The sequence below is a fragment of the Coregonus lavaretus genome (assembly GCF_964263955.1).
Source record: "Coregonus lavaretus genome assembly, chromosome: 38".
Lineage (NCBI taxonomy): Eukaryota > Metazoa > Chordata > Actinopteri > Salmoniformes > Salmonidae > Coregonus > Coregonus lavaretus.
In genome coordinates, this window is record NC_140025.1 from 26,787,299 (window position 1) to 26,812,314 (window position 25,016).

At 41.4% G+C, this 25,016-nt stretch overlaps 2 pseudogenes across 2 annotated transcripts in view; one reads left to right on the forward strand and one right to left on the reverse strand.

The window, feature by feature from the left end:
• Positions 1 to 212: 212 nt before the first annotated feature.
• Positions 213 to 25,016, reverse strand: part of LOC311112396 (natural killer cell receptor 2B4-like) — a 94,634-nt pseudogene continuing 69,830 nt past the window's right edge. Inside the window, exons 2-5 of the transcript XR_014615923.1 lie at positions 3,144 to 3,458; positions 2,428 to 2,706; positions 2,145 to 2,284; positions 213 to 556 (exon numbers count right to left, since the gene is read on the reverse strand). The product of XR_014615923.1 is annotated as a natural killer cell receptor 2B4-like (transcript). The remainder of the gene's footprint in view (positions 557 to 2,144; positions 2,285 to 2,427; positions 2,707 to 3,143; positions 3,459 to 25,016) is intronic.
• LOC311112462 (E3 SUMO-protein ligase PIAS4-A-like) overlaps positions 12,304 to 25,016 on the forward strand; it is a 34,683-nt pseudogene continuing 21,970 nt past the window's right edge. Inside the window, exon 1 of the transcript in view lies at positions 12,304 to 13,691. The product of the transcript in view is annotated as an E3 SUMO-protein ligase PIAS4-A-like (transcript). The remainder of the gene's footprint in view (positions 13,692 to 25,016) is intronic.

The following is a 25,016-nucleotide window of genomic DNA, read 5'->3' on the forward strand; positions in this document are numbered from 1 at the left end:
ACCTACATTTAAACAACAAAACAGACAGTACTGAAAATAATCGTTGGCCCAGCAGTAGCATAGCAAACACACTCGTGAATTGGATTAAAAGATAGATTCCATTTGTTTTAACCTATAAATTGGGACAATGTGCACTTGAAAAAAGAGGGATAATCCTATTAAAAACCCTAGGCATAGCTATTGAATTTGTCTGTGTCAGTGAATCTCATCAAGGCCCCAATTCAACAAAAGACTGAGAATGACCAACAAAGGAAGTCTGAAATAACAACAGTGCAATGGTTAAATGGGAATTTTCTCCAGTAACAACTATGCCTCCATTATGTTTTCTAGATGAATATTTACTATAATTTTGTCTTAATGTCCTCTTTAGGATTTAACGCCTTCTCTTGGATGTGAATTATCATGTCACCCTCTCAGTAACTTCCGGTTCTCTCTCTCTTTCATGCAGTGTCAACGTCATCGCTGTTCGCCATGCGATATAACTGTGATAATAAACGGATGTCAGGTTAGGGTTGTCTCTAAGCGGATCCAGTTCTGGTATAGCTGTTCGCTCCTCCTAGACAGGGAGAGGGAAGGAGGTAGGGAGGGAAGGATTGAGAGGGACAAGGAAAGAGGGGCAGAGAGGGGAGGGGCGAGAAAAGGTGTAGGAAATCAAAAAAATAAGACAAATAAAAAAAAGAGTAATATTTTTCATTATTAGATACTTTGTCTCATTGCTCTGCAGTAGGTAACTCAACAGTCAACACAACACACATCTAGAACCATTCCTAAAGGTAGTGGGAGGAACCAAGAAGCCAAGCTTAAAAGTCCACAGACTTGACAAATACTGTTCAAGACACGGGAAGATCAAAGGCATTACTATACTGAACAAAAATATACATGCAACATGCAAGAATTTCAAAGATTTTACTGAGTTAGGTCCACCCACGTGAAAGCCAGGCCCAGAAAATGAGAATGAGTTTTTCCCCACAAAAGGGCTTTTTCACAGACAGAAATACTCCTGAGGCAGGTTGGATGTACTGCCAAATTCTCTAAAACTACGTTGGAGGCGGCTTATGGTAGAGAAATTACAATTTAATTATCTGGCAACAGCTCTGGTGGACATTCCTGCAGTCAGCAAGCCAATTGCACGCTCCCTCAAAACTTGAGACATCTTAGGCATTGTGTTGTGTGACAAAACTACACATTTTAGAGTGGCCTTTTATTGTCCCCAGCACAAGGTGCACCTGTGTAATTACCATACTGTTTAATCAGCTTCTTGACATTTCACACTTGTCAGGTGGATGGATTATCTTGGCAAATGAGAAATGCACTGATGTAAATAAATTTGTGCACAACATTTGAGATAAATAAGCTTCATGTGCATATGGAACATTTCTGGGATCTTTTATTTCAGCTCATGAAACATGGGACCAACACTACCTGTTGCATTTATATTTTTGTTCAGTGTAAATACAATATGTGCTGTGTGGCTTCTCATTATGCAACCCAACCATATAATATGGGCAAAACTGTTTGCAATGACATCAGGCCAGTTATTAAACTCAGGTTGTCTGTGCAACTCAATACCACATTAACCCACTGGCACAGAACTAAATCCTATAGTTGTAGCCATGAGGGCTGCAAAAGCTGCTGTATTACGTCTCCTATGTTTATCAGCCTGTAGCATTGTTACTAACCTGGTTATCTGCTGGATTAATGTGAGTTATGGCTGTGTACTGAATGTCATCTTGCTTTCTTCCGGGTGAATCTATAAAGGCAAATAAAGGAAATTAAATTTACAATGTGGGTGGGAGTAACTGGCAGATATGCACAAATGCTCACCCCCAAGACAGGTTCTGCAAACACTAAGGACTCATGTTACTATGGATACCTGTGTCTGTGTTAGCAATCCTTTTGGCGCCACAGAAGCTAAAAAGTAAGGATTGTCAGAGTGTGCTTGTGTATATGTGCCTTCTGCTTTTTCAACATTTAGAGAAGTGGTCTGAGATAATATAACTGTCTGACCAAGCAGAGGAAGTGTGGAAGATATGCCACTTCATTTGACCTGCATCCGTTGTTCAGACAAAAATGTTCTACCTTTTCCAAAACACTATCCTTGATAATTGAAAAAGGTTTGACTTTGACAAGGAGAATGACCTCACCCCGCTAAAAGATAAATACCTGCCTTGTGAGTGTCCATTTCTCCTCTTCTTTAGATAGATTGCAAGTCCAACAAGTCCTGAAGCAAACAAAATGCAGATTACAGCAATAATAAGACGACCTCGAGTCCGCTCATCACCATCTAAAATAAAGAGAAAACAATATTTTAATTAAAACATTGTGTTTCATAAAATGACCTCTACCATATTTATTGTTTCATATTGAATTTGATATTGTCTGGATATCAGCAATTTAACATTGCTACTGCACATGTTTTTTTTGTACCTGCCACCTTGGCGTGATCACTCTCTATACAGGAATATGGAACAACAGTGGTCTCCTTGCTGACTGGGTTGGCAGCTACACATCTGTAAGAGTCTCTGTTCTGTTCATCCACCTTGAGAGGTAGAGAGAGGGTGATGTTGAGGTCAGGGCTGCTGCTCTGGTTGAGTAGCTTCCCTCCTCTGTACCAGGACAGGGTCACCTCTCTGCCGTTCTCCACAGAACACACCATGCTACAGGAGCTGTTGTCATGGACCGTCACCTGAGGTTTGGACAGAACATCTGGAAGACAAATAATGAATAAATGAGAATTTGTGAAATGGAACTTCTTTAAAGTGTCAAAGAACAGTTGCTACATCCATTTTTGGACTTATACATTAATGATATGGACCCATTGATTCTTGAAGAATATAACTTATAAATGCCTCATGAGCTCAGTCCCAGTCAGAGAACCCATCAGCTTGTTTTACTCCAGTGTTTGTAAACAAATAAATTGTAAACAAACACTATATAGTCTCAAAACATGGTTACAACTATAATTTTTATATAATGGTTAATCAGTCTTTGCATCCATAGCTCTGTCAATTAATTTGAGTGTGGTTACATTTCTCCAGCTCCATCCCTCAGCTTTTTACCAAACCAATAAAGCGACCGCTTTAGTATTGTTTGTACTGCTGATTGCCGCTTTAATGATTTTATAATTTACAACACACACTTACAGTACACAGTCAGCTGAAATGTATGTCTGATCTTCTCTTCATTTGTATTCTCCACAGTATAAACCCCAGAATCTTCTATTTGTAGGTCTGACAAAGTGAAGAATCCAGTAACATTGTTCCAGTTAAGGCGGTTTTTAAATTTCTCAAGGTTGGTATTACTTTGTTTACCAGGGTACACCTGTGCAATACTGCCAAGGTCTTTATAAAGTAAACTGCCAGATTTCAACACCCTCTCTGGAAAAGAGAGAAACTTTCCCACGATGCCTTTCACCTGCAGAGTCTCAGTCTGGGCTGAATGCTGGGCTGCACAGAGTACTGTGAAGAGAAAGAGAGACTCAATATCAACGCATTGACTTAAATATCATACGTTTTCTCTAATAACATTTCTTGAGAAAATTTGACCAAACAGAATGAACTTTTTCTAAACAATTAACATGTAGCCCCAAACTGAAACACGTTGGCCAAAATGACACATTTCAAATGCATGACACAAAATCAACTACCTCCATCAAAACAAAACTTGTTATCTAATGAAAAGTTATTTCAAAATCAGTCGTTACACAATGGCCCAATAAATAGTAACTACAACTATCAATATACCCTAACATGGTTAACCCTCTTTTACATGTCTTTGCCATCTGTTGATACTATAATTATAGTATGACCATAAAAGACAAGTAAACATATTATCACATCATGGGCTGTATTCTTTTGTCCTAAAATGATTTGACCAAAGATGACCAATGCAATAAGAATGTCACTCAAGCGCATTAAAATCCAGAAACAAAAAGGCTTTATTTGACCTTTATCCATGTTGTCCTTTACAAATGCAATGATGCTGTACAGTATATACAGAGAATGCAAATAAAATACACCAAGCTAACAAATCATGGCAAAAACAAAGCAATGTAAAAAAAAAAACACCAATACAGTATACACCACATTCAGTCCATTCGTTCTTGTCGATCAGGCCACATGTTTTCATCAACATCACACTGAATGTTTTCCCTTGCAATGCAGCGAGGAAAAAAAATCTCCTTGCATGGTGTATCCATGCTTGGCAGTCCTCTTCAGTGATTGCCGTACAACCGGCATTCATTGTGTCTAGGAGGGACATTGGTCATGTGGACGGTAATCATAAACGTTCCACCTCCACACATCTGAACCCATCTTCCTCTATGGGCCCCTCTACCTCTCCTTTGTCCTTGCCCTCTGCCTCCTACTTGGTCCATTCTTGCAAACAGCAATTCAGAGCTGAGCGACCTCTTTAGTGCATGAATAAGGACTGATTGCACAATTGGGCAAATAAGTTTTGCACACATGCAGAAGAGTAATTTGTATTAGCTGTGACCAAATGTTTATATTTTATTTGACATGATTTACTCAACTGAATTTTGCCACTTTTGTAGAGAGTTGTGTTTACAGTTTTGCAAACATTTGCTTAGCATTTGCATTGTGTGAAAGCAATGAGAAATTACTTACAATTTTACAAAAAATAATACTGTTGTGCTCAGGTTATGATGGAGATCTGTGTCATTCAAAGTTTCATTGAAAGTGTCTTAGCGATCGAGAAAAACTATAAAAGCCTGATGTGATGGTTAGGAAAGAAATGACAGGACTGGTAGCTCTATGAATTTGTTTGTACTCTTAGAAAAAACAGTTCCAAAAGGGTTCTTTGGCTGTTCCCATAGGATAACCCTTTTCGGTTCTAGGTAAAACCCTTTTTTTGGTTCCAGGTCGAACACTTTTCGGTTCCCTGGTGTAAGGGTGCTACCAATTTCAGCCAACATTCCTCTATTTCGTCAAGTGAATACAAGTCCTCCAATTTCAGCCAACATTCCTCTGTTTCGTCAAGTGAATACAACCCTGTCCCTGGGATTTCACAAGTTTACCCCCACGCTCACCGCGACAGGTGGATTCACTTGTCAGTCACAGTGGTCTGCTAGGTACAGCCTACAGAGTGACAACCTTCCTGTCCTGCCTGCCTGGTTTCTGCCTCACGAGAGAGAGAACACAACTTTTCATGGAAAACAAGGTAGGCCAATGTGTTAATGAAAAGCACTTACTAAAATAGTTTTAGAGGGCGACTAAACCTATCTAGAATGACCCGGTCTATAGCTAACAATACTACTAACGCTATCTTTAGTAGTCTACATGATGCCTGATCCAGGCCAATTTCAGACAACCTTTGAATTAGCAAAGAGTGGTCGACAGTGTCGAACGCTTTAGATAAGTCAATGAATAGAGCAGCACAGTGTTTCTTCCTATCCAAACCAGTGTCATTTTGCCATTCTTTTTTTATTTAGTGTAGTCTTAGTCATTTTGAATAAAATATCATAAAGTCACATTTTTGTCATTTGAATAATGATTTAGTCTAGTTATTGTCAAAATGATGATTAACCAATAGTAAACATAAATCAGACTTCCATGTGCACAAACATACATCACCTTCTGCATACCTATTCTCTTCCCAACAGCAGAAATATTACAAACATATACAAGAATATACACTGAGTGTACAAAACATTAAAGAATACCTTCCTAATACTGAGTTGCAGGTAATGTTACTGGTAAAGCTTCTCGAATGTTGCAGATAGAAATCCCATGAATAGAGCAGACTTTATTCCATATGCCAGAGACATGTTTGTTCTACATAGCATATTTATATCTGTACATTCCAAAACGTTTCCTCCTGTTGAATGTGACCCAGGATGTTAGCTATAGCTAGCTAATGAGGTAACATGACTGAACAAGGTGTAGCATAAACTTAATGGTTAAAAGTCCGGCCCGCAAGTAGGCTAGTTTTAGGCCCGCTTTTAAAATGAGGCCTGCCAATGCACAATAGAAAGAATAAAAACGTAGCGCCGGTATTATGGGTAATATCTTTTGAACTGTAAGGGCTAGAACCAAGCCGTCCTCGCTGAGGAAAAGAGGGAGACTTGGCTACATTGGCTATACCGAACCTGGCTATGAAATGCAGTGGGGAAAGTGAGAGGGTTGAGCGAGACTAGAAATTCAAAGACAGCCCACATCTACACTCAATGGATAGAAAACATAGCTAGACTGTTGCATCACTATTTAAAACCAATGCTGCTATTGTTTTTAATTGAGTAAAGCGGCATGTGTTTCTTAACCAGGCAAAGAGAGAGTCAACTGCACGAGTCACCTGCGCGATGTGTAGCCTATAATGGGAGTGGAGTCTGTCTGTCTTTCTGCCCACCCTCATCTCTTGCTCACCTGCAGCTCACCAGCTGATGTAGGCTGTGGCGTTCTGCTGAACAGAACGGCGCTGCATAGACACGGAAAAGCTCTCAATCTCTCCAAAAACTGGTTTTAGTCAATTGAAATGAAAAATATTTCAGCCTATAGTTTGTTCTTGTTATATTTAGCCAGTTAGGCTATGGTTTTGGTAATTCCCAGTGAAAAATAGGTGTTTGGTGAATATTTTAGTCACTATTTTTGTTGACGAGATGAACACTAATCCAAACAATTTACCACTTAATAAAATACTTGAAAGTACTACTTAAGTCATTTTTTTGCATATCTGTACTTTACTGTACTATTTATATTTTGGACAATTTTTACTTCACTACATTCCTAAATAAATATTGTACTTTTTACTCCATACATTTTCCCTGACACCCAAAAGTACTTAGCAGGACAGGAAAATAAGATTCACACACTTATCAAGAGAACATCCCTGGTCATCCCTACTGCCTCTGATCTGATGACTCACTAAACACATGCTTCGTTTGTAAATGATGTCAGTGTTGGAGCGTGCCCCTAGTTATCCGTAAATTAAAATAATTGTTTATGTCTTCTGGTTTGCTTAATATAAGGAGTTTTAAATGATATACTTTTACTTTTGATACTTAAGTATATTTTAGCAATTACATTTTACTTTTGATAATTGAGTACATTTCAAACCAAATACTTTTACTCAAGTAGTATTTTACTGGGTGACTTTCACTTCTACTTGAGTCATTTTCTATTAAGGCATCTTCACATTTACTCAAGTATGACAATTGGGTACTTTTTCCACCACTGCTTAATTTTAAACCAGTGGTGCTGCTGAGATGGTGCTATGCCTTGGTCTGAAGCCTGACTGATGCACATTTAGAATAGATTTTGTAGCTAGCTAAGATCTAAGCTGTCAGTTGATTAGAGATTCAACAATTTTGTCAGACTGGTCCTCGACTAAAAAACATTCAATTTAAAATGTTCATTCTTAATTTGTGTCTGGGAAACCAGCCCTAAATGTCTACATTGACGTGGTGCTCTGTGTTTCTCTATGTCTATTTGTTTTCCTGCTCATCCAGGATAAGCAAACATTGACATAAAAAACAAAGATTAGACTGTAGCTTTCTACACTGTTTAATAAATTGTTGAAACACATATTTTGTTAAAAAAAAACATCTAGCTGAAATAATTTTGCGAATGTCGGAAACATGTTATGTTAGGCTATAGGACTATGTTTAATAATAAACAACCACAAAAATACGTGTTCACGCGTTATAACGGTCAGAACCTACAGTAGGCCTATAACAAAATAGCAAAACACATAAATCATAGTCAAAATTGACCAGGATAAAAGCTCTTCGCGTGCATGACTTGTTGCGCCAACCTATAACTTCAGAACTGCCTGTAATATATTTTGTACTGGCTAAAGCCAGTGGCATGATTTTAAATTGTTTATATAGTTAGGGACAGATACAATACATACAGTGCCCTCCACTAATATTGGCACCCTTGGTAAATATTAGCAAAACTGGCTGTGAAAAAAATGTCTTCATTGTTTATCCTCCTGGTCTTTCATTCAAAATATTCACAAAAATCGAACATTTATTTAAAGTAAAATAACTGAAAGAAACAAATTATTGATTCAATACTTTGTGCAACTTCCCTTTGCCAAGGTAACAGCTCTGAGTCTTCTCCTATAATGCATAATGAGGTTTGTAAACACATGGCAAGGGATCTGAGATCACTCCTCCATACAGAATCTCCAGATTCCAAGGTCCATGCTTGTGGGCTCTCCTCTTCAGATCATCCCACAGGTTTTCTATGGGGTTTAGGTCAGGGGACTGGGATCGCCATGGCAAAACCTTGATTCTGTGGTCAGTGAACCACTTTTGTGTTGATTTTGAGGTGTGCTTTGGATCATTGTCCTGCTGGAAGATTTAAGTTCCTAGCAGAGGCAGTCAGGTTTTGATTTAATATCTGCTGGTACTTGATGGAGTCCATGATACCATGTATCCTAACAAGTTGTCCAGGGCCTTTGGAAGAAAAACAGCCTCACAACATCAAAGATCCACCACAATACTTCACAGTGAGGATGAGGTACTTTTCTGCATGGCTATTATTCTGTCTACACCAAACCCACCTCTGGTGTTTGTTTCCAAAAAGCTATATTTTGGTATCATCGGACCATAGAACCTGGTCCCATTGACAAATCCAGTAACGTTTGGCAAACTGTAGGCACTTGAGTTTGTTGTTTGATGGCAGCAAAGGCTTTTTTATGGCAACCCTCCCACGCAACTTGTGGTTATGTCTGATCGTAGTTTTGGAGTCTTTCTGACCCCAAGAACCAACTAACGTCTGCAATTCTCCAGATGTAATCCTTGGAGATTTTTGGGCCACTCTAACCATCCTCCTCCCTGTGCGTGGGGTCAATATAGACACACGTCCTTTTCCAGGCTGATTGTTAACATCTCCAATTGCTTTAAACTTATTAATTATTGCCATGATAGTGGAAATGGGCATTTTCAACCGTTTAGCTATTTTCTCTAAAGACGTTTCCTGATTTGTCCAGCTCAACAACCTTTTGTCGCACATCATTACCGGTACTGTGTTCTCGGGTCTTTCCCATAGTGATGGATGAATATGGGAACTTGGCCTGTGTGTCACATCATATTTATACCCCAGTGAAACAGGAAGTCATGGCTTACCACTTAAATGATCCTAATCACTCAAGTGAACTTAAAATATGAATGGGAATATAATTCAGTAATGTGAGTTTTATTAGTCACTATTGTAATGTAACATCATTGATCTGTCAGTTTCCCTAGCTAATTCTTTACTTTTCACACTGACAGGGTATAAACAGCTTTACAGGCTTCACTGTCAGTACACAACACTATGCTCATGTCTCTTAGCAGGATCAGATGGTGACAGGTGTCCCAGCAGGTTTCAGACAGCCAGGGAAGACCAGTCTACGGAGCTCAGGTGAATTTTACAGTATATTATCATAATCAGTGAATGGCTACAAAGTTCCATCTTGAGTTGATGGGTAGGCTACAGTCTGTGATCTGGGAATAATGGTGCTTTAAACTATTGAACCATTGAATTTTCTTGGATAATATAATGTATTAATGTACACCAAGGCAATTATTTGTCATGCCTCATCTGAGCAGGATCAGATGGTGACAGGGGTCTCATCAGGGTCAGGTAGCCAGGGAAGAACAGTCTGTGATGGCGCAGAGGTGAACTTTTCCAAATACAACACTTTATTCTCTCTGTGCAGCCAACACTGGACAAGTCAGAAGCTTCAAAGATTGAGACTATTTTAAGGCAGTCTGATGAACCTCTAAAGTTGATATCCAAACTGAATCAAGGGTTCATAGTGGCTTTTTCCCGATGACACAAAACATTTGAAACAAAAATGTGAGGAAGACCTGGGAGACGCTATTGATGATGAATGGATACAGATATATTAGAATGCCCAGTCATGTTCATCTAATCTCAGACAAATTACTGCAGTTTAAGACCATCCATAGAATGTACGATATGCAAGGTAAACTGAATATCATGCACTCAGAAATGTCATTATTCTGCTGGAGGTGTAAAACACAATAGGGGGCATATTTGCATAGATTATGGTCTTGTGATGGTGGCTGAATTCTGGCAAAGAGTATGTTCTTTTATCTTAGCATGTCTACAGATTGTCCCCGTTTTTGTTTGCTTGGAAATGTTGATATTGGAGACTTATCAGATGAAACTGTGCAACCTAGCATTTAGAGCGGCTAAGAAATTAATTTGAAGGTTGGTTATCCTCCCACAATGTTACAATGGATGGCAGAAATGTCAAGTTATGTATTACTAGATTTGATTTATTACAAGATTAAGGGTATACTGTGCAACTTTCATAAAGGTCTGTATTCCTTATATGGAATACTATATGATAAAAGGAGTCTGTATTGAAAACATTCCCAGATCAGGGGAGATACCCCTTTTGCTATTTACTTCTGTGTCCTGCGCCTGACTCCGTCCTACCGCTGCACACTGACACCTGACACATCTTGTAAATTATGTCCTAATTTATTTTGTTGTCTGATTCCTGTTATTGTTGAATGTGTTCGATGCCCACGGTCTGTGAGGCAAAAGAAGCAGAGGTCTTTTGTGACCTACTGGAGGTCAATTGAGTAGAGGGTAGTTATTATTAGTCAGCCAGTGTTGTCAGCAGAGGCTTGGTTTTCACTCTACCAGGTGTTAATCTGAGCAATAATAAAATGACAAAGTGAAATTGCTTTGTTGCTAAAAGTTACATTTGCGGAGCCTCTATAGAGTATGCCTAGTATAGTGTAAATCCAGATTAAGGCCATTATAGGCTATAGTCAGTCTTTGCAGTTATCGATATATAAAGTGATTTTCATTCAAAGTAATACAAAGACATAAGGTTGTTTCCTATTTTTCTACCCTTAATAACTTCTCCTTCTCATGTTTTGACATCTATGTCCAGAATCATTTAGCCGACCTGTCATGTGTATTTGTGTTTTAGTATGTAAAAAAAGTGGAGGAGTAGTAGTATCAGTATCCTCATTTTGTATTTTTTGTAGTTGTTATTAACACATCCTTCTCTTGCTAGATGAAGAAAGCGTGTGAAGCATATGATGTATTATGAGCGACATGTTGTGGCTTGTGCAATGCACTTTTATCTAAAATAAGATGCAGTGAAAAGGTAGAACCTAACAGTGAAACATGGAAAATTCCAACACAATGGTTAGGCTACTACATGTTATAGTGTCAAGACAAAAAATTAATAGTCTAACCCAAATTAGCAGGTGGTATGCTCTGCCACAGAGTCTCAAAAGACAATTTAAAGACTGACTTAGTCTGTCATGTGATACATTATGAAGTGATGGGGATATTTGATGGTAGTACAATTATTCCGAAGGGAAGCACTGTGCTTACAAGGACCGTTGTGCTGTGTACATATGATTATTTCTGGCTTTAAAAAAAATAAAAAAAATCCCTGGGCCCTGGGTTTTGGAAAGAAAAGAAAGGGATACCGGGATGGCGTATCGCTGTAGAGCTGTCAACAAGGCAAAGGGTGGCTATTTGGGTTACTACATGATTCCATATGTGTTATTTCATAGTTTTGATGTCTTCACTATTATTCTACAATGTAGAAAATAGTAAAAATAAAGAAGAACCCTGGAGTGAGTAGGTATGTCCAAACTTTTGACTGGTACTGTACCTCCTGAGCAAAGAAGCTGAGAGCTTTATCACTGAATGTGCTCTGACCAATATCATACCCCAGATTGACACCCAACAGTAAGGATGTCTACAAGGCCGATCGACAAGACACGGTCTGGTGGACCTAACCAACGATCTCTTCAAGTCCCAGGATAAGCATGATTCTATCTGATCCCTGGTGACCGCCGAATTCAGCAAAGCTTTCGACCATGCCTCGCCATCACCAGGATGTAAGACCTCGGGCTTCGTCCATCACTCACCAGATGGCTAGGCAACTTCCTCTTTAATAGAAATCAGGTAGTGAGGTATTAGGATGTGCTGTAGGACAGTGTCAGTATATCTTGTGGCCTACCTCAAGGAACAGCCGACATCTGTTCCTCCTCCGTTGCATTAAGCACTTCTACATCCCTAAGGAGGGCCTGGTAATGGTATTCGCCACCTACATTCTCTTCCACCAGTGGTGGAAACAGTACTCAATTGTCATAATTAAGTAAAAAGTAAAAGACACCTTAATAGAAAATGACTCAAGTAAAAGTCACCCAGTAAAATGCTACTTGAGTAAAAGTCTAAAAGGGGGAACACAACCAACCTTTGACACACATGGCGAGCCAATCAAGAGCACCTGATCTGTTGAAGTACTGTTCATTTTTCTGATCCATCGTGTCACTCTAAGAGTAAGTAATTTCAGATGGTGGAGGACATAGAAGAAGCAATTAGGATGTTGACGCATTTCCGTGTCACAGAGCTACGTTCTCTAATGGCTGCCATGGGCCAGACCAAGAGTGGGATAAAGTCCAATCTGCTGGTGAGAGCTGTGGGGGTTATACAGACCCAGTGCAATTCCCACCTGCTCAGTCTTGCGCCAGCTCTACCAGGAACGCTATGCCTACCAGACAGTTCCTGGCAACAGCCAGAGGACTCCTGGAAGCCACCAGGAGGAGCAGACCGTGGCGCCGGTGGTGGAGCCAACAAACAACCCCACCTCACACACAATCCTAGATTGTTCCAGATGGTACCCCTTCCCTTCTACCAAACCCTGGGGACAATCCTACCCCCCACACAACTGATGGGCTTCTTCTCCGACATGCAGAACCAGGAGTTCATCAGGCTGACGCCAAAGCAAGTGGAGCAGAACAGAAACTGCAAGGAACTGCGACCAGGTGTGCCGAGTGTCCAGGTGGTTCTCAGATTCTGCTTCACAGCGAGTCTTGGGTACGAGGAGGATCAATACCCACCATGCCTGTGGATCAGAGTTAATCAGAAACTCATACCCCTACCTGAACTTCAGACACCCATCAACATAACACCAGCAGTTTCTCTCAGCCTCCTCCCCTCATCTCGTTTATGTGTCTGGTGGGAGAGATATAGCAAAAGGTACTGTGATGTGGCTGTGTACCTGGTGAAGGTGCTGTCCCCCTCAGACCTCCTCAGTCAACTGAAGAGCCAATCAGTGGAGAGTGACATTCTGCAGAAAGCACATCCAGGAGAAGCTGCGTCTCGACACAGAGTGTGAGGTGACCACAACAGGACTACAAGTGTCCCTTATCTGTCCGCTGGGGAAGATGAGTCTGTCAGTGCCCTGCAGGGGGCGTAAGTGCGCCCACCTCCAATGCTTTGACGGGACGCTCTACCTGCAGATGAATGAGAAGATGCCCACCTGGACCTGCCCAGTGTGTCACGAGCCAGTTCCTTACAGCCAGCTAATTATCGATGGGTTACTGACTGTGATCCTGGTGTTGGAGGGCTTTCAGGACAATACAGAGGTAGAAAACCTGGCTGACGGCTCTTGGGGATTTGTTATAGATGGCGTGAGCAGAACACAATCTTCGGCACTTTTGGAGAAGATGGAGGTATACAGTGGTAGTAGTGTGACTGCAACCACCAGTGCTGTGTCAACGGAAGTCGCCACTGTGGACCTTACGCAGGATTCATCCGAGGATGAGGCTGATGAGGTCACAAAGCCATAACGATGGCCTCCCCGACAGGAACGGGTTTCAAGAAGTTGCTCAGCGTTCTGTATGGTCATCAATGGTAAACCCATCATGGAGATTAACAGTACTACACGTCGGCTCAGAGGTAAAATGTGTATGTTTGTTTACAATTAAACTGGACACTGTTGAGACCTTTCAGGTCCAGTGGTCAGAAAAAAATAAATTGCCTAAAGAGGCAATGGTTACTGAGCAGTCCCAAGAGAGTCTAGAAACGTAGCTCACAATTATTAACGAGCAGGGTTACATGCACACAATTATACGATTATTGTGGATAGATTAATATACACTGCTCAAAAAAATAAAGGGAACACTTAAACAACACATCCTAGATCTGAATGACTGAAATAATCTTATTAAATACTTTTTTCTTTACATAGTTGAATGTGCGGACAACAAAATCACACAAAAATTATCAATGGAAATCAAAATGTATCAACCCATGGAGGTCTGGATTTGGAGTCACCCTCAAAATTAAAGTGGAAAACCACACTACAGGCTGATCCAACTTTGATGTAATGTCCTTAAAACAAGTCAAAATGAGGCTCAGTAGTGTGTGTGGCCTCCACATGCCTGTATGACCTCCCTACAACGCCTGGGCATGCTCCTGATGAGGTGGCGGATGGTCTCCTGAGGGATCTCCTCCCAGACCTGGACTAAAGCATCCGCCAACTCCTGGACAGTCTGTGGTGCAACGTGGCGTTGGTGGATGGAGCGAGACATGATGTCCCAGATGTGCTCAATTGGATTCAGGTCTGGGGAACGGGCGGGCCAGTCCATAGCATCAATGCCTTCCTCTTGCAGGAACTGCTGACACACTCCAGCCACATGAGGTCTAGCATTGTCTTGCATTAGGAGGAACCCAGGGCCAACCGCACCAGCATATGGTCTCACAAGGGGTCTGAGGATCTCATCTCGGTACCTAATGGCAGTCAGGCTACCTCTGGCGAGCACATGGAGGGCTATGCGGCCCCTCAAAGAAATGCCACCCCACACCATGACTGACCCACCGCCAAACCGGTCATGCTGGAGGATGTTGCAGGCAGCAGAACGTTCTCCACGGCATCTCCAGACTGTCACATCTGTCACATGTGCTCAGTGTGAACCTGCTTTCATCTGTGAAGAGCGCAGGGCGCCAGTGGCGAATTTGCCAATCTTGGTGTTCTCTGGCAAATGCCAAACGTCCTGCACAGTGTTGGGCTGTAAGCATAACCCCCACCTGTGGACGTCGGGCCCTCATACCACCCTCATGGAGTCTGTCTCTGACCGTTTGAGCAGACACATGCACATTTGTGGCCTGCTGGAGGTCATTTTGCAGGGCTCTGGCAGTGCTCCTCCTGCTCCTCCTTGCACAAAGGCGGAGGTAGCGGTCCTGCTGCCCTCCTCCACGTCTCCTGATGTACTGGCCTGTCTCCTGGTAGCGCCTCCATGCTCTGGACACTACGCTGACAGACACAGCAAACCTTCTTGCCACAGCTCGCATTGATGTGCCATCCTGGATGAGCTGCACTACCTGAGCCACTTGTGTGTGTTGTAGACTCCGTCTCATGCTACCACTAGAGTGAAAGCACCGCCAGCATTCAAAAGTGACCAAAACATCAGCCAGGAAGCATAGGAACTGAGAAGTGGTCTGTGGTCACCACCTGCAGAACCACTTCTTTATTGGGGGTGTCTTGCTAATTGCCTATAATTTCCACCTGTTGTCTATTCCATTTGCACAACAGCATGTGAAATGTATTGTCAATCAGTGTTGCTTCCTAAGTGGACAGTTTGATTTCACAGAAGTGTGATTGACTTGCATGAGTTACATTGTGTTGTTTAAGTGTTCCCTTTATTTTTTTGAGCAGCGTATAATAGTTTGTTTTAAAACATTTAGGCCTACATGCTTTGCAAGAAGAAGGATTTCCCTAATAATTCTGTGTACATGGACACATCTGAAATCGGGCAACCATAGTGACCATGTTTTTTGTGAAGCGTATTTGATTCTGAGTTTGGACATACAGTATAAAGTGTGTGAAAACTATTCCTAAGATGCATATTTTCAGTTTTTCCGAACTCACTTCACTCGCCCATTAGAGGAAGGGTTGCGCTACTGGTGCTGGCACATGCACAGATCAGATGCATTGCTGGAACGCCGATTAAGTTGTTTACAATACCTAATAATTCAAAAGATTGCTAAAAAAAAAAAAAAAAAAAACAGGTGTTTTATTTGCCGTAAACTTACTTCCATTTTGACCTTAAGCCGATTTAAGATGAGCAGAATAAGGTGTTTACATGACTATTTACATACATTGCCTGTCATAATCATTTTAATATCCGATTATTGTGCATGTAAACGTACCCATGTTAATGTATTTTCAATGCTTTTTTTGTAATATCAATTTATAATAAAATGGGAATTGTTTTACCCTCCTAAAAACATCCTTAAATATCAAAAGTAAAAGTAAAAGCATTAACCATTTCAAATTCCTTATATTAAGCAAACCAGACAGATAGCCAGGGGCACACGCATTTGTGTTTTGTGAGTCCGCCAGATCAGAGGCAGTAGGGATAACCAGGGATGTTCTCTTGATAAGTGTGTGAATTGGACAATATTCTTGTCAAATGTAACGAGTACTTTTGCGTGTCAGGGAAAATGTATGGAGTAAAAAGTACATTCTTTTCTCTAGGAATGTAGTGAAGTAAAAGTTGTCCAAAATAAAAAATAGTAAAGTAAAGTACAGATACCCCCAAAAAACGACTTAAGTAGTACTTTCAAGTATTTTTACTTAAGTACTTTACACCACTGCTCTCTTCTCTGCCAAAGCTGACTCTCTCTCTGTTCTCATCCTCCAAGAGCTATCCGCTGCCTTGGCCAGCGTGAACCATCAGATCCTCCTCTCCACCCTCTCAGGGTTGGGCGTCTCAGGCTCGCCACACTACTGGATTGCCTCCTACCAGGTGGCGTGGAGAGGATCGGTGTCTGCTCTCACTACTGGTGTCCCCCAGGGCACGGCTCTAGGCTCTGAGCAAGGACTTGCATCAAAGCAAGTACAACCTTTCCTCACATAGGAAGTGGCGCAAGTCCCTTCTGCAACTCTGTTGACTGGGCTCCTCGCTTGTGCCATCCAACCCCCGCAACTTATCCAGAATGCCGCAGCCCACCTGGTGTTCAACCTTCCTCAGTTCTCCCATGTCACCCCGCTCCTCCGCACACTCCACTGGCTTCCAGTCGAAGCTCGAATCATCTTCAAGACCCTGGTGGTTGCCTATGGAGCAGCAAGGGGAACTGCACCTCCTTACCTTCAGGATATGCTCAAACCCTATATCCAAAACCGAGCACTCTGTTCCGCCACCTCTGGTGTCTTGGCCCTCCCACACCAATGGTAGGGCAGCTCCCGCTCAGCCCAGTCAAAGCTCTTCTCTGTCCTGGCACCCCAATGGTGGAACAAGCTTCCCCCTAAAGTCAGCACAGCAGAGTCCCTGCCCATCTTTCGAAAACGGAGAGTATCTTAAATAACTCTCACGGTGCCTCCGACACCAACCTCCCTCCCCAAAAAATAACACTTGTCTTTTCCCACTAGCTCTGACTTTGCTGATAAATACTTTGAGGGAAAATGTACTTGGTACGATTGTCATGTGTTGTCTCACCTAGCTATCTTAAGATGAATGCACTAATTGTAAGTCGCTCTGGATAAGAGTATCTGCTAAATGACTAAAATGTAATTATCTATGTCAGTGAGTGAAGGGTGTTAAGTTAAAACCAGGACTCGAATTGAGGGTGTATGTGTGCAATGCTGTAAGATAGAAACAAGCTGTAAAATGTTGAGTAAAGACGTGACTCCGATGCATATGGGATATCTTTGGTTTGTCTCTTTACCCACATTTATGTGAATAAAAAGTCATACTGAATTTTAAAAAAATCAGTTTTATAAATGCCGACGATCATTTGTCCATTCGACAAACCATCATATCGAAGTAAACTTGGAGTCGCAAGATGAAAGTGTGTGGTCCTCCCACTATGACTCGAAAACATGCAGTTTATTATGCTACAGATTAAATAACTTAACACCTTTACAGGGTGTTGAAAGTGATCTTGATGCTCCTTTCCAATAAATATCGAGGATCTGATTCTGGTGACATGATCAATACTTGACTGCCGTTTTACAAATAAAAAAAATCCATAATAATCTCATCATATAGACCAGGGGTAGGCAACCCTGTTCCTGGAGTGCCGCAGGTATTGCTGGATTTTATTCCAACTAGGCACCACACCTGACCAACTGAGGTAATTCAGCAGTTCAGTGATTTCCTAAATTCACCACACCTGGTTTCCAGGTCAGTTATATCAAAAACATGAAGTGCCTGCGGCACTCCAGGACCAGGGTTGCCTACCCCTGATGTAGACTATATCCGCACAGCCTAAACACTGTATCTGGGATCTGCTGGCTAGACCGCACATGCCAAGACCATAGTATACATTTGCTCGTGACAAAACTATTGGTAGAGTTGAAAATGCGATGGAAACATACTGAACTTTCGATTCTTAGTCGGTACATTAAAACTGTGTCCACCAAGTCATCACACATTGATTTTATCCGCGAAAAGCCAATTTGGTGGAAATACACCACGAGGTAGAGCCAGAGACAGCAGTGGGGTCAAACTGTAGAACCCAGTTCCTACATTTGAATATAAAAATTGATTTTGTCCAACAAAACTATGCTTCATTTTATCTCTGGGACCCTCAGGATGACAAATTAGAGGACGATGACTGAATGTAAGTACATTATTTACCTTCAGAGGTGAATGTTTCAAACCAGTATGTTTTTTGCTGTAATAGCTACTGTAATTTAGACACTGCAGTTAGCTTAAATTCTTGTTAACCTTTCTGCCCATATAAGACATGTCTATGTCCCGGAAAGTTGGCTGTTGTTTACAATTACATTTTAGTCATTTAGCAGACACTCTTATCCAGAGCGACTTACAGTTAGTGAGTGCATACATTATTTTTTATTTATTTTTTCATACTGGCCCCCCGTGGGAATCGAACCCACAACCCTGGCGTTGCAAACGCCATGCTCTTCCAACTGAGCTACATCCCTGCCGGCCATTCCCTCCCCTACCCTGGACCAATTGTGCGCCGCCCCGTGGGTCTCCCAGTCGCGGCCGGCTACGACAGCCTGGATTCGAACCAGGATCTCTAGTGGCACAGCTAGCACTGCGATGCAGAGCCTTAGAACACTGCACCACTCGGGCGTCACAATGTCATTCTAGTCACATTATCGCATATTGAGCAACAACTGTCCCAGTTTAGGGACACCGATCCCGTAGAGGTTTTAAAGTGCTGTTGTTGATGTGTTGTTGAAATGCTGAGTGCTCATGCCTGGCTGTAGCATGTCACAAATGCGTCACAATGTATTTCTTAAATGGCAGGCTATAGCCTTGAAATAATAATAGCCTAAATAATTCATTTTTGTTCCTTCCAAGGCTACCTGGCTTACTCCGGACTGATTTAGAGATAGTATGTTTAATAGCCTGTTGAAATGTTGAACTTCAATTGACAGTGATACAATCACACATTACTTCCCAAGCAAAGTACATGTCTCCTCAGCTATAGAAGTTTGTAGCTCAACCTATGTCATAAGCTAGGTTCATCCAATTGGGACAGACTCCTGGCTGACTTCATACCAAAGTGTGTGTAGTGATCAGGCTCTGATCCTACACCCAAACGAGGGCACTACGTTCATCCACCTCTGGCCTGCTAGCCCCCCTACCTCTTCGGAAGCACAGTTCCTGCTCAGCCCAGTCAAAGCTATTCGCTGCTCTGGCACCCCAATGGTGGAACAAGCTCCCCCACGACAGCGGAGTCACTGACCACCTTCCGGAGACCCTTGAAACCCTACCTCTAAGGAATAGTCTAACAGTAATCCATCTACACCCCCCCCCCCACCTCCCCCAGTGGTGGTTGTCCCACTGGCTATCCTAAGTTGAATGCACCAATTTGTAAGTCGCTCTGGATAAGAGCATCTGCCAAATGACTTAAATGTAAATGTAGTGATGTAAATCTTCACTGGATCAGTCTGAAACCTTGCACACACATTGCTGCCATCTCGTGGACAACATCTAAATTACACCTAGAGTCCCATCTCAATGTATGGCCTCTCTCTTGCATTTCAAAAATGATGAACAAACAGAAAACGCATGTTTTTTTGTTTGTATTATCTTTTACTAGATCTAATGTGTTATATTCTCCTACATTCATTTCCACAAACTTCAAAGTGTTTCCTTTCAAATGGTATCAAGAATATGCATATCCTTGCTTCAGGTCATGAGCTACAGGCAGTTAGATTTGGGTAGGTCATTTTAGGCGAAAATGGGGAAGAAAAAGGGTCCGATCCTTAACATGCCTATACATTTTGCATTTAGGCGGTATAAATAGAAATTTCCTAAAACAATTACTTAGAATTAAATAATAATGAAACAAAATTCCTTATAAAGCTATACAGTGCCTTTGAATTAACTTTTAGAAACACGAGTTTGGCCAGTCTTTGGTTTGAGGATCATTTGGTGATCTATGCATGCCTAGTTTGTTAATTTAGCATAGCAGATGCTCTTACAGTGAGGGAAAAAAGTATTTGATCGCCTGCTGATTTTGTACGTTTGCTCACTGACAAAGAAATGATCAGTCTATAATTGTAATGGTAGGATTATTTGAACAGTGAGAGACAGAATAACAACAAAAAAATCCAGAAAAATGCATGTCAAAAATGTTTAATTGATTTGCGGGAAATAAGTATTTGACCCCCTCTCAATCAGAAAGATTTGGCTCCCAGGTGTCTTTTATACAGGTAATGAGCTGAGATTAGGAGCACACTCTTAAAGGGAGTGCTCCTAATATCAGCTTGTTACCTGTATAAAAAGACACCTGTCCACAGAAGCAATCAATCAGATTCCAAACTCTCCACCATGGCCAAGACCAAAGAGCTCGCCAAGGATTTCAGGGACAAGATTGTAGACCTACACAAGGCTGGAATGGGTTACAAGACCATCGCCAAGCTGCTTGGTGAGAAGGTGACAGTTGGTGCGATTATTCGCAAATGGAAGAAACACAAAATAACTGTCAATCTCCCTCGGCCTGGGGCTCCATGCAAGATCTCACCTCGTGGAGTTGCAATGATCATGAGAACGGTGAGAAATCAGCCCAGAACTACACGGGAGGATCTTGTCAATGATCTCAAGGCAGCTGGGACCATAGTCACCAAGAAAACAATTGGTAACACATTACGCCGTGAAGGACTGAAATCCTGCTGCACCCGCAAGGTCCCTCTGCTCAAGAAAGCACATATACATGCCCATCTGAAGTTTGCCAATGAACATCTGAACGATTCAGAGGAGAACTGGGTGAAAGTGTTGTGGTCAGATGAGACCAAAATGGAGCTCTTTGGCATCAACTCAACTCGCCGTGTTTGGAGGAGGAGGAATGCTGCCTATGACCCCAAGGACACCATCCCCACCATCAAACATGGAGGTGGAAACATTATGCTTTGGGGGTGTTTTTCTGCTAAGGGGACAGGACAACTTCACCGCATCAAAGGGACGATGGACGGGGCCATGTACCGTCAAATCTTGGGTGAGAACCTCCTTCCCTCAGCCAGGGCATTGAAAATGGGTCGTGGATGGGTATTCCAGCATGACAATGACCCAAAACACACGGCCATTGCAACAAAGGAGTGGCTCAAGAAGAAGCACATTAAGGTCCTGGAGTGGCCTAGCCCGTCTCCAGACCTTAATCCCATAGAAAATCTGTGGAGGGAGCTGAAGGTTCGAGTTGCCAAACATCAGCCTCAAAACCTTAATGACTTGGAGAAGATCTGCAAAGAGGAGTGGGACAAAATCCCTCCTGAGATGTGTGCAAACCTGGTGGCCAACTACAAGAAACATCTGACCTGTGTGATTGCCAACAAGGGTTTTGCCACCAAGTATTAAGTCATGTTTTGCAGAGGGGTCAAATACTTATTTCCCTAATTAAAATGCAAATCAATTTATAACATTTTTGACATGCGTTTCTGGATTTTGTTGTTATTCTGTCTCACTGTTCAAATAAACCTACCATTAAAATTATACTGATAATTTCTTTGTCAGTGGGCAAATGTAGAAAATCAGCAGGGGATCAAATACTTTTTTCCTCTCACTGTATATTCCCATGTCCCAATCCCAGTCAACACAAATCTATTTTGTAACAATATCATGGAATAAAATAACAAATTAGAAGATAGTTCCCCGATTGTAAAAAAGTGCATATAGGCCTACCTGATGATATGCGGCTGCAGTGTTAAAAAACAATTGGCTTTTTCTCGATTTCGACAATCAGATACTTCAGATGTAACTGGTTCTGTTGCGCAACATTTTAAATAAGCCGTTTAGCAGACGCTTTTATCCAAAGCGACTTAGTCATGCGTGCATAAATTTTTTTGTGTATGGGTGGTCCCGGGGATCGAACCCACTACCCTGGCGTTACAAGCGCCGTGCTCTACCAGCTGAGCTACAGAGGACCACACTGTTAGCACTGTTCCAAGCTTAGACTATCCTCTTTTTTTAACAGCCTGTATAGAAATAAAAACCTCTCTGGTGCTGCAGCATGCGCTCATTCATTGTCTTGTTCTGATGTGGTATTAAAAGATTCCGCTTGTCTCCAGACATGTAAAATAATGTAGAATTGCATGAAATGCGTTTATAAAAGGCTATTTAAAAAAAAAAAAATCAGAATTCAAATAAGATGATAGATTCATGCAGTGCTTGTCACGATCGTTGAGAGACGGGTCGGACCAAGGTGCAGCGTCGTATGCAAACATGTTTATTAAACTCAATAAACAAAACAAGAAACATAACGTGAAGTCCTCAGGCTAAACACATACAAGCCTAACACGGAACAAGATCCCACTACTAAGGTAGGCAAACAGGCTACTTAAGTATGATCCCAATCAGAGACAACGAGCGACAGCTGTCTCTGATTGGGAATCACACCCGGCCAAACATAGAAACACAACCTAGATCCTAAACATAGATATACATCACAGATTTCCACACCCTGACTCAACAAACAGGAGTTCCATACGTCAGAGCGTGACAATGCTTTATTATAATGGAGATCTTTTCACCCCTATCCTTGTCCGCGGTGGAATGTGAATCCAACTCTAGTTCTTATCATGACAATAATGTTTTAAAACATAATACGAAACGTTGTTCAAATTACAGTTTCAGAAAAGGGAAGTTGTTCAAGAGCAGCGCTTTAGGCAAGTTGGACAAACATCTAATGTAATCTTGTTACCAAGAGAAAATGCTCTCTTCTCAATCCTGAACACAGTGGGGAATTGTGGGAGCTCACATTCAAGCCAAACATTCAAATAAGAGGCACATTGGTTGCAGTCAGATCATTATTCTCAGAGAAATAGATAACAAAGTTACCTGCCTGTTAAAATAAGTTACTCAAGTTGATCAACTTCGCTTTCTCTCTGCGATACAAAGACTTTGTCTGCAAAATCTGTTTCACACAACTGTTAGGCGCATCCATCAACGCTTGTGAACATAGCCGTGGGAGGTAGGGTTGCTGTAGCACCCCCTGAAAAATATAAAAGAAAATAAACTAACAAAAAAAAAGCACACAGCCCCCACCATCAAACTACTTCCTGCAGCTTTGCTTGTGTAATTGCTTTTGCACAGAAATACTCCCTACAACCTTAGCAAATGGGTCGATGCCTCCTTTTTATATCAGCTGTGTAACTTGTGTGAAGGCTATGCCTGGAACAACAGTGGAAGTCCCATAAAACTGTATAAAGCATCAGCTAGCCTGCAGATATAGCAATTACATTTGGGAACATAACTAATAAGACTCATAAGCCTACATGTATAGCTTACATATACACATGACGTTTCTCATGTGGAAAAATGACTAAAGGTGTCACAAATGAGTTTAACGACAGCTGTCGTTTTTACAACCACAGTCACAAAAATCAAGGGGTACATACCGAGGAGATACAGTACCTTCAGTCTTTTTCGTCGAGAAAACAGCATTGTAGCCTACAGTCCATCCAATCATCCAGCGGGCTCCACAACTACAACTCGATCTACAGCTGTGTTTATTTTCACATGCAACACAAAAAAGAGGGGCATGGAGGAAGATTTTATCCCAGCAGCAGCCTTGGTGGTGTACCCAGGAACCTTTGCAGTGTTTTTCAGTATGATGAAACCACATCAAAGGTAACACATCTCACTTAATCTGTTAATTTGTCTCTCAAGACTGTTATAGATTAATTTATCCTGTGTGCGCATTCTTCCTCTCCAGAGAATGTTTAAATGTTGAGTGATGGTGGATGAGCATTCCATTTCGAGGCAGGAGAGGTCAAATACACATATTTAGCAGATGTTATTACGGGTGTAGCGACATGCATTTATTTAAAGGATATTGTATGTTTGTGAATGATTCACCATCCTGCTTTGTTAACAATTTGACCAGGTGACACATTAATGATCGATTTGAACAGGGCGTAATGTGTTTAGTGTCTGTGTGTGCAGACTGTCAGCTTTAATTTGAGGGTATGTTCATCCATATTGGGTGAACCATTTAGGAATTACAGCACTTCTTGAACATAGTTCCCCCATTTTACGGGGCCAAAAGTATTGGGACATTTCTACAATTGTTCTTTTGTTTGAAAATGTGTTGTAGATCAGTGAAAAAAAATACCAATTGAATCCCTTTTAAGATTTACATTTAAGGCGCAAAACGGTGAAAACTGTGCAATGGTATCTTTGTTGCCTCTCTGATTAATGCCCTCCTTGCCTGATCTGTGAGTTTTGGTGGGCGGCCCTCTTGGCAGGTTTAATAATGGATTTAGTGGTGCTCCGTGGGATGTTCAAAGTTTCAGATATTTTTTTATAACCCAACCCTGATCTGTACTTCTCCACAACTTTGTCACTGACCTGTTTTGGAGAGCTCCTTGGTCTTCATGGTGCCACTTGCTTGGTGGTGGTGTTGCAGACTCTGGGGCCTTTCAGAACAGGTGTATATATACTGAGATCATGTGACACTTAGATTACACACAGGTGGACTTTATTTAACTAATTATGTGACTTCTGAAGGTAATTGGTTGCACAATATCTTATTTAGGGGCTTCATAGCAAAGTGGGTGAATACATATGCACGCACCACTTTCCCGTTATTTATTTTTTTGAATTTTTTGAAACAAGTTATTTTTTTCATTTCATTTGGACAATTTTGTGTATGTCCATTACATGAAATCCAAATAAAAATCAATTTAAATGACTGGTTGTAATGCAACAAAATAGGAAAAACGCCAAGGGGGATGAATACTTTTGCAAGGCACTGTTAGCTAGTTAAACCATTTAGCAGTTGTCAGTTAATTCAGATGTACTAATG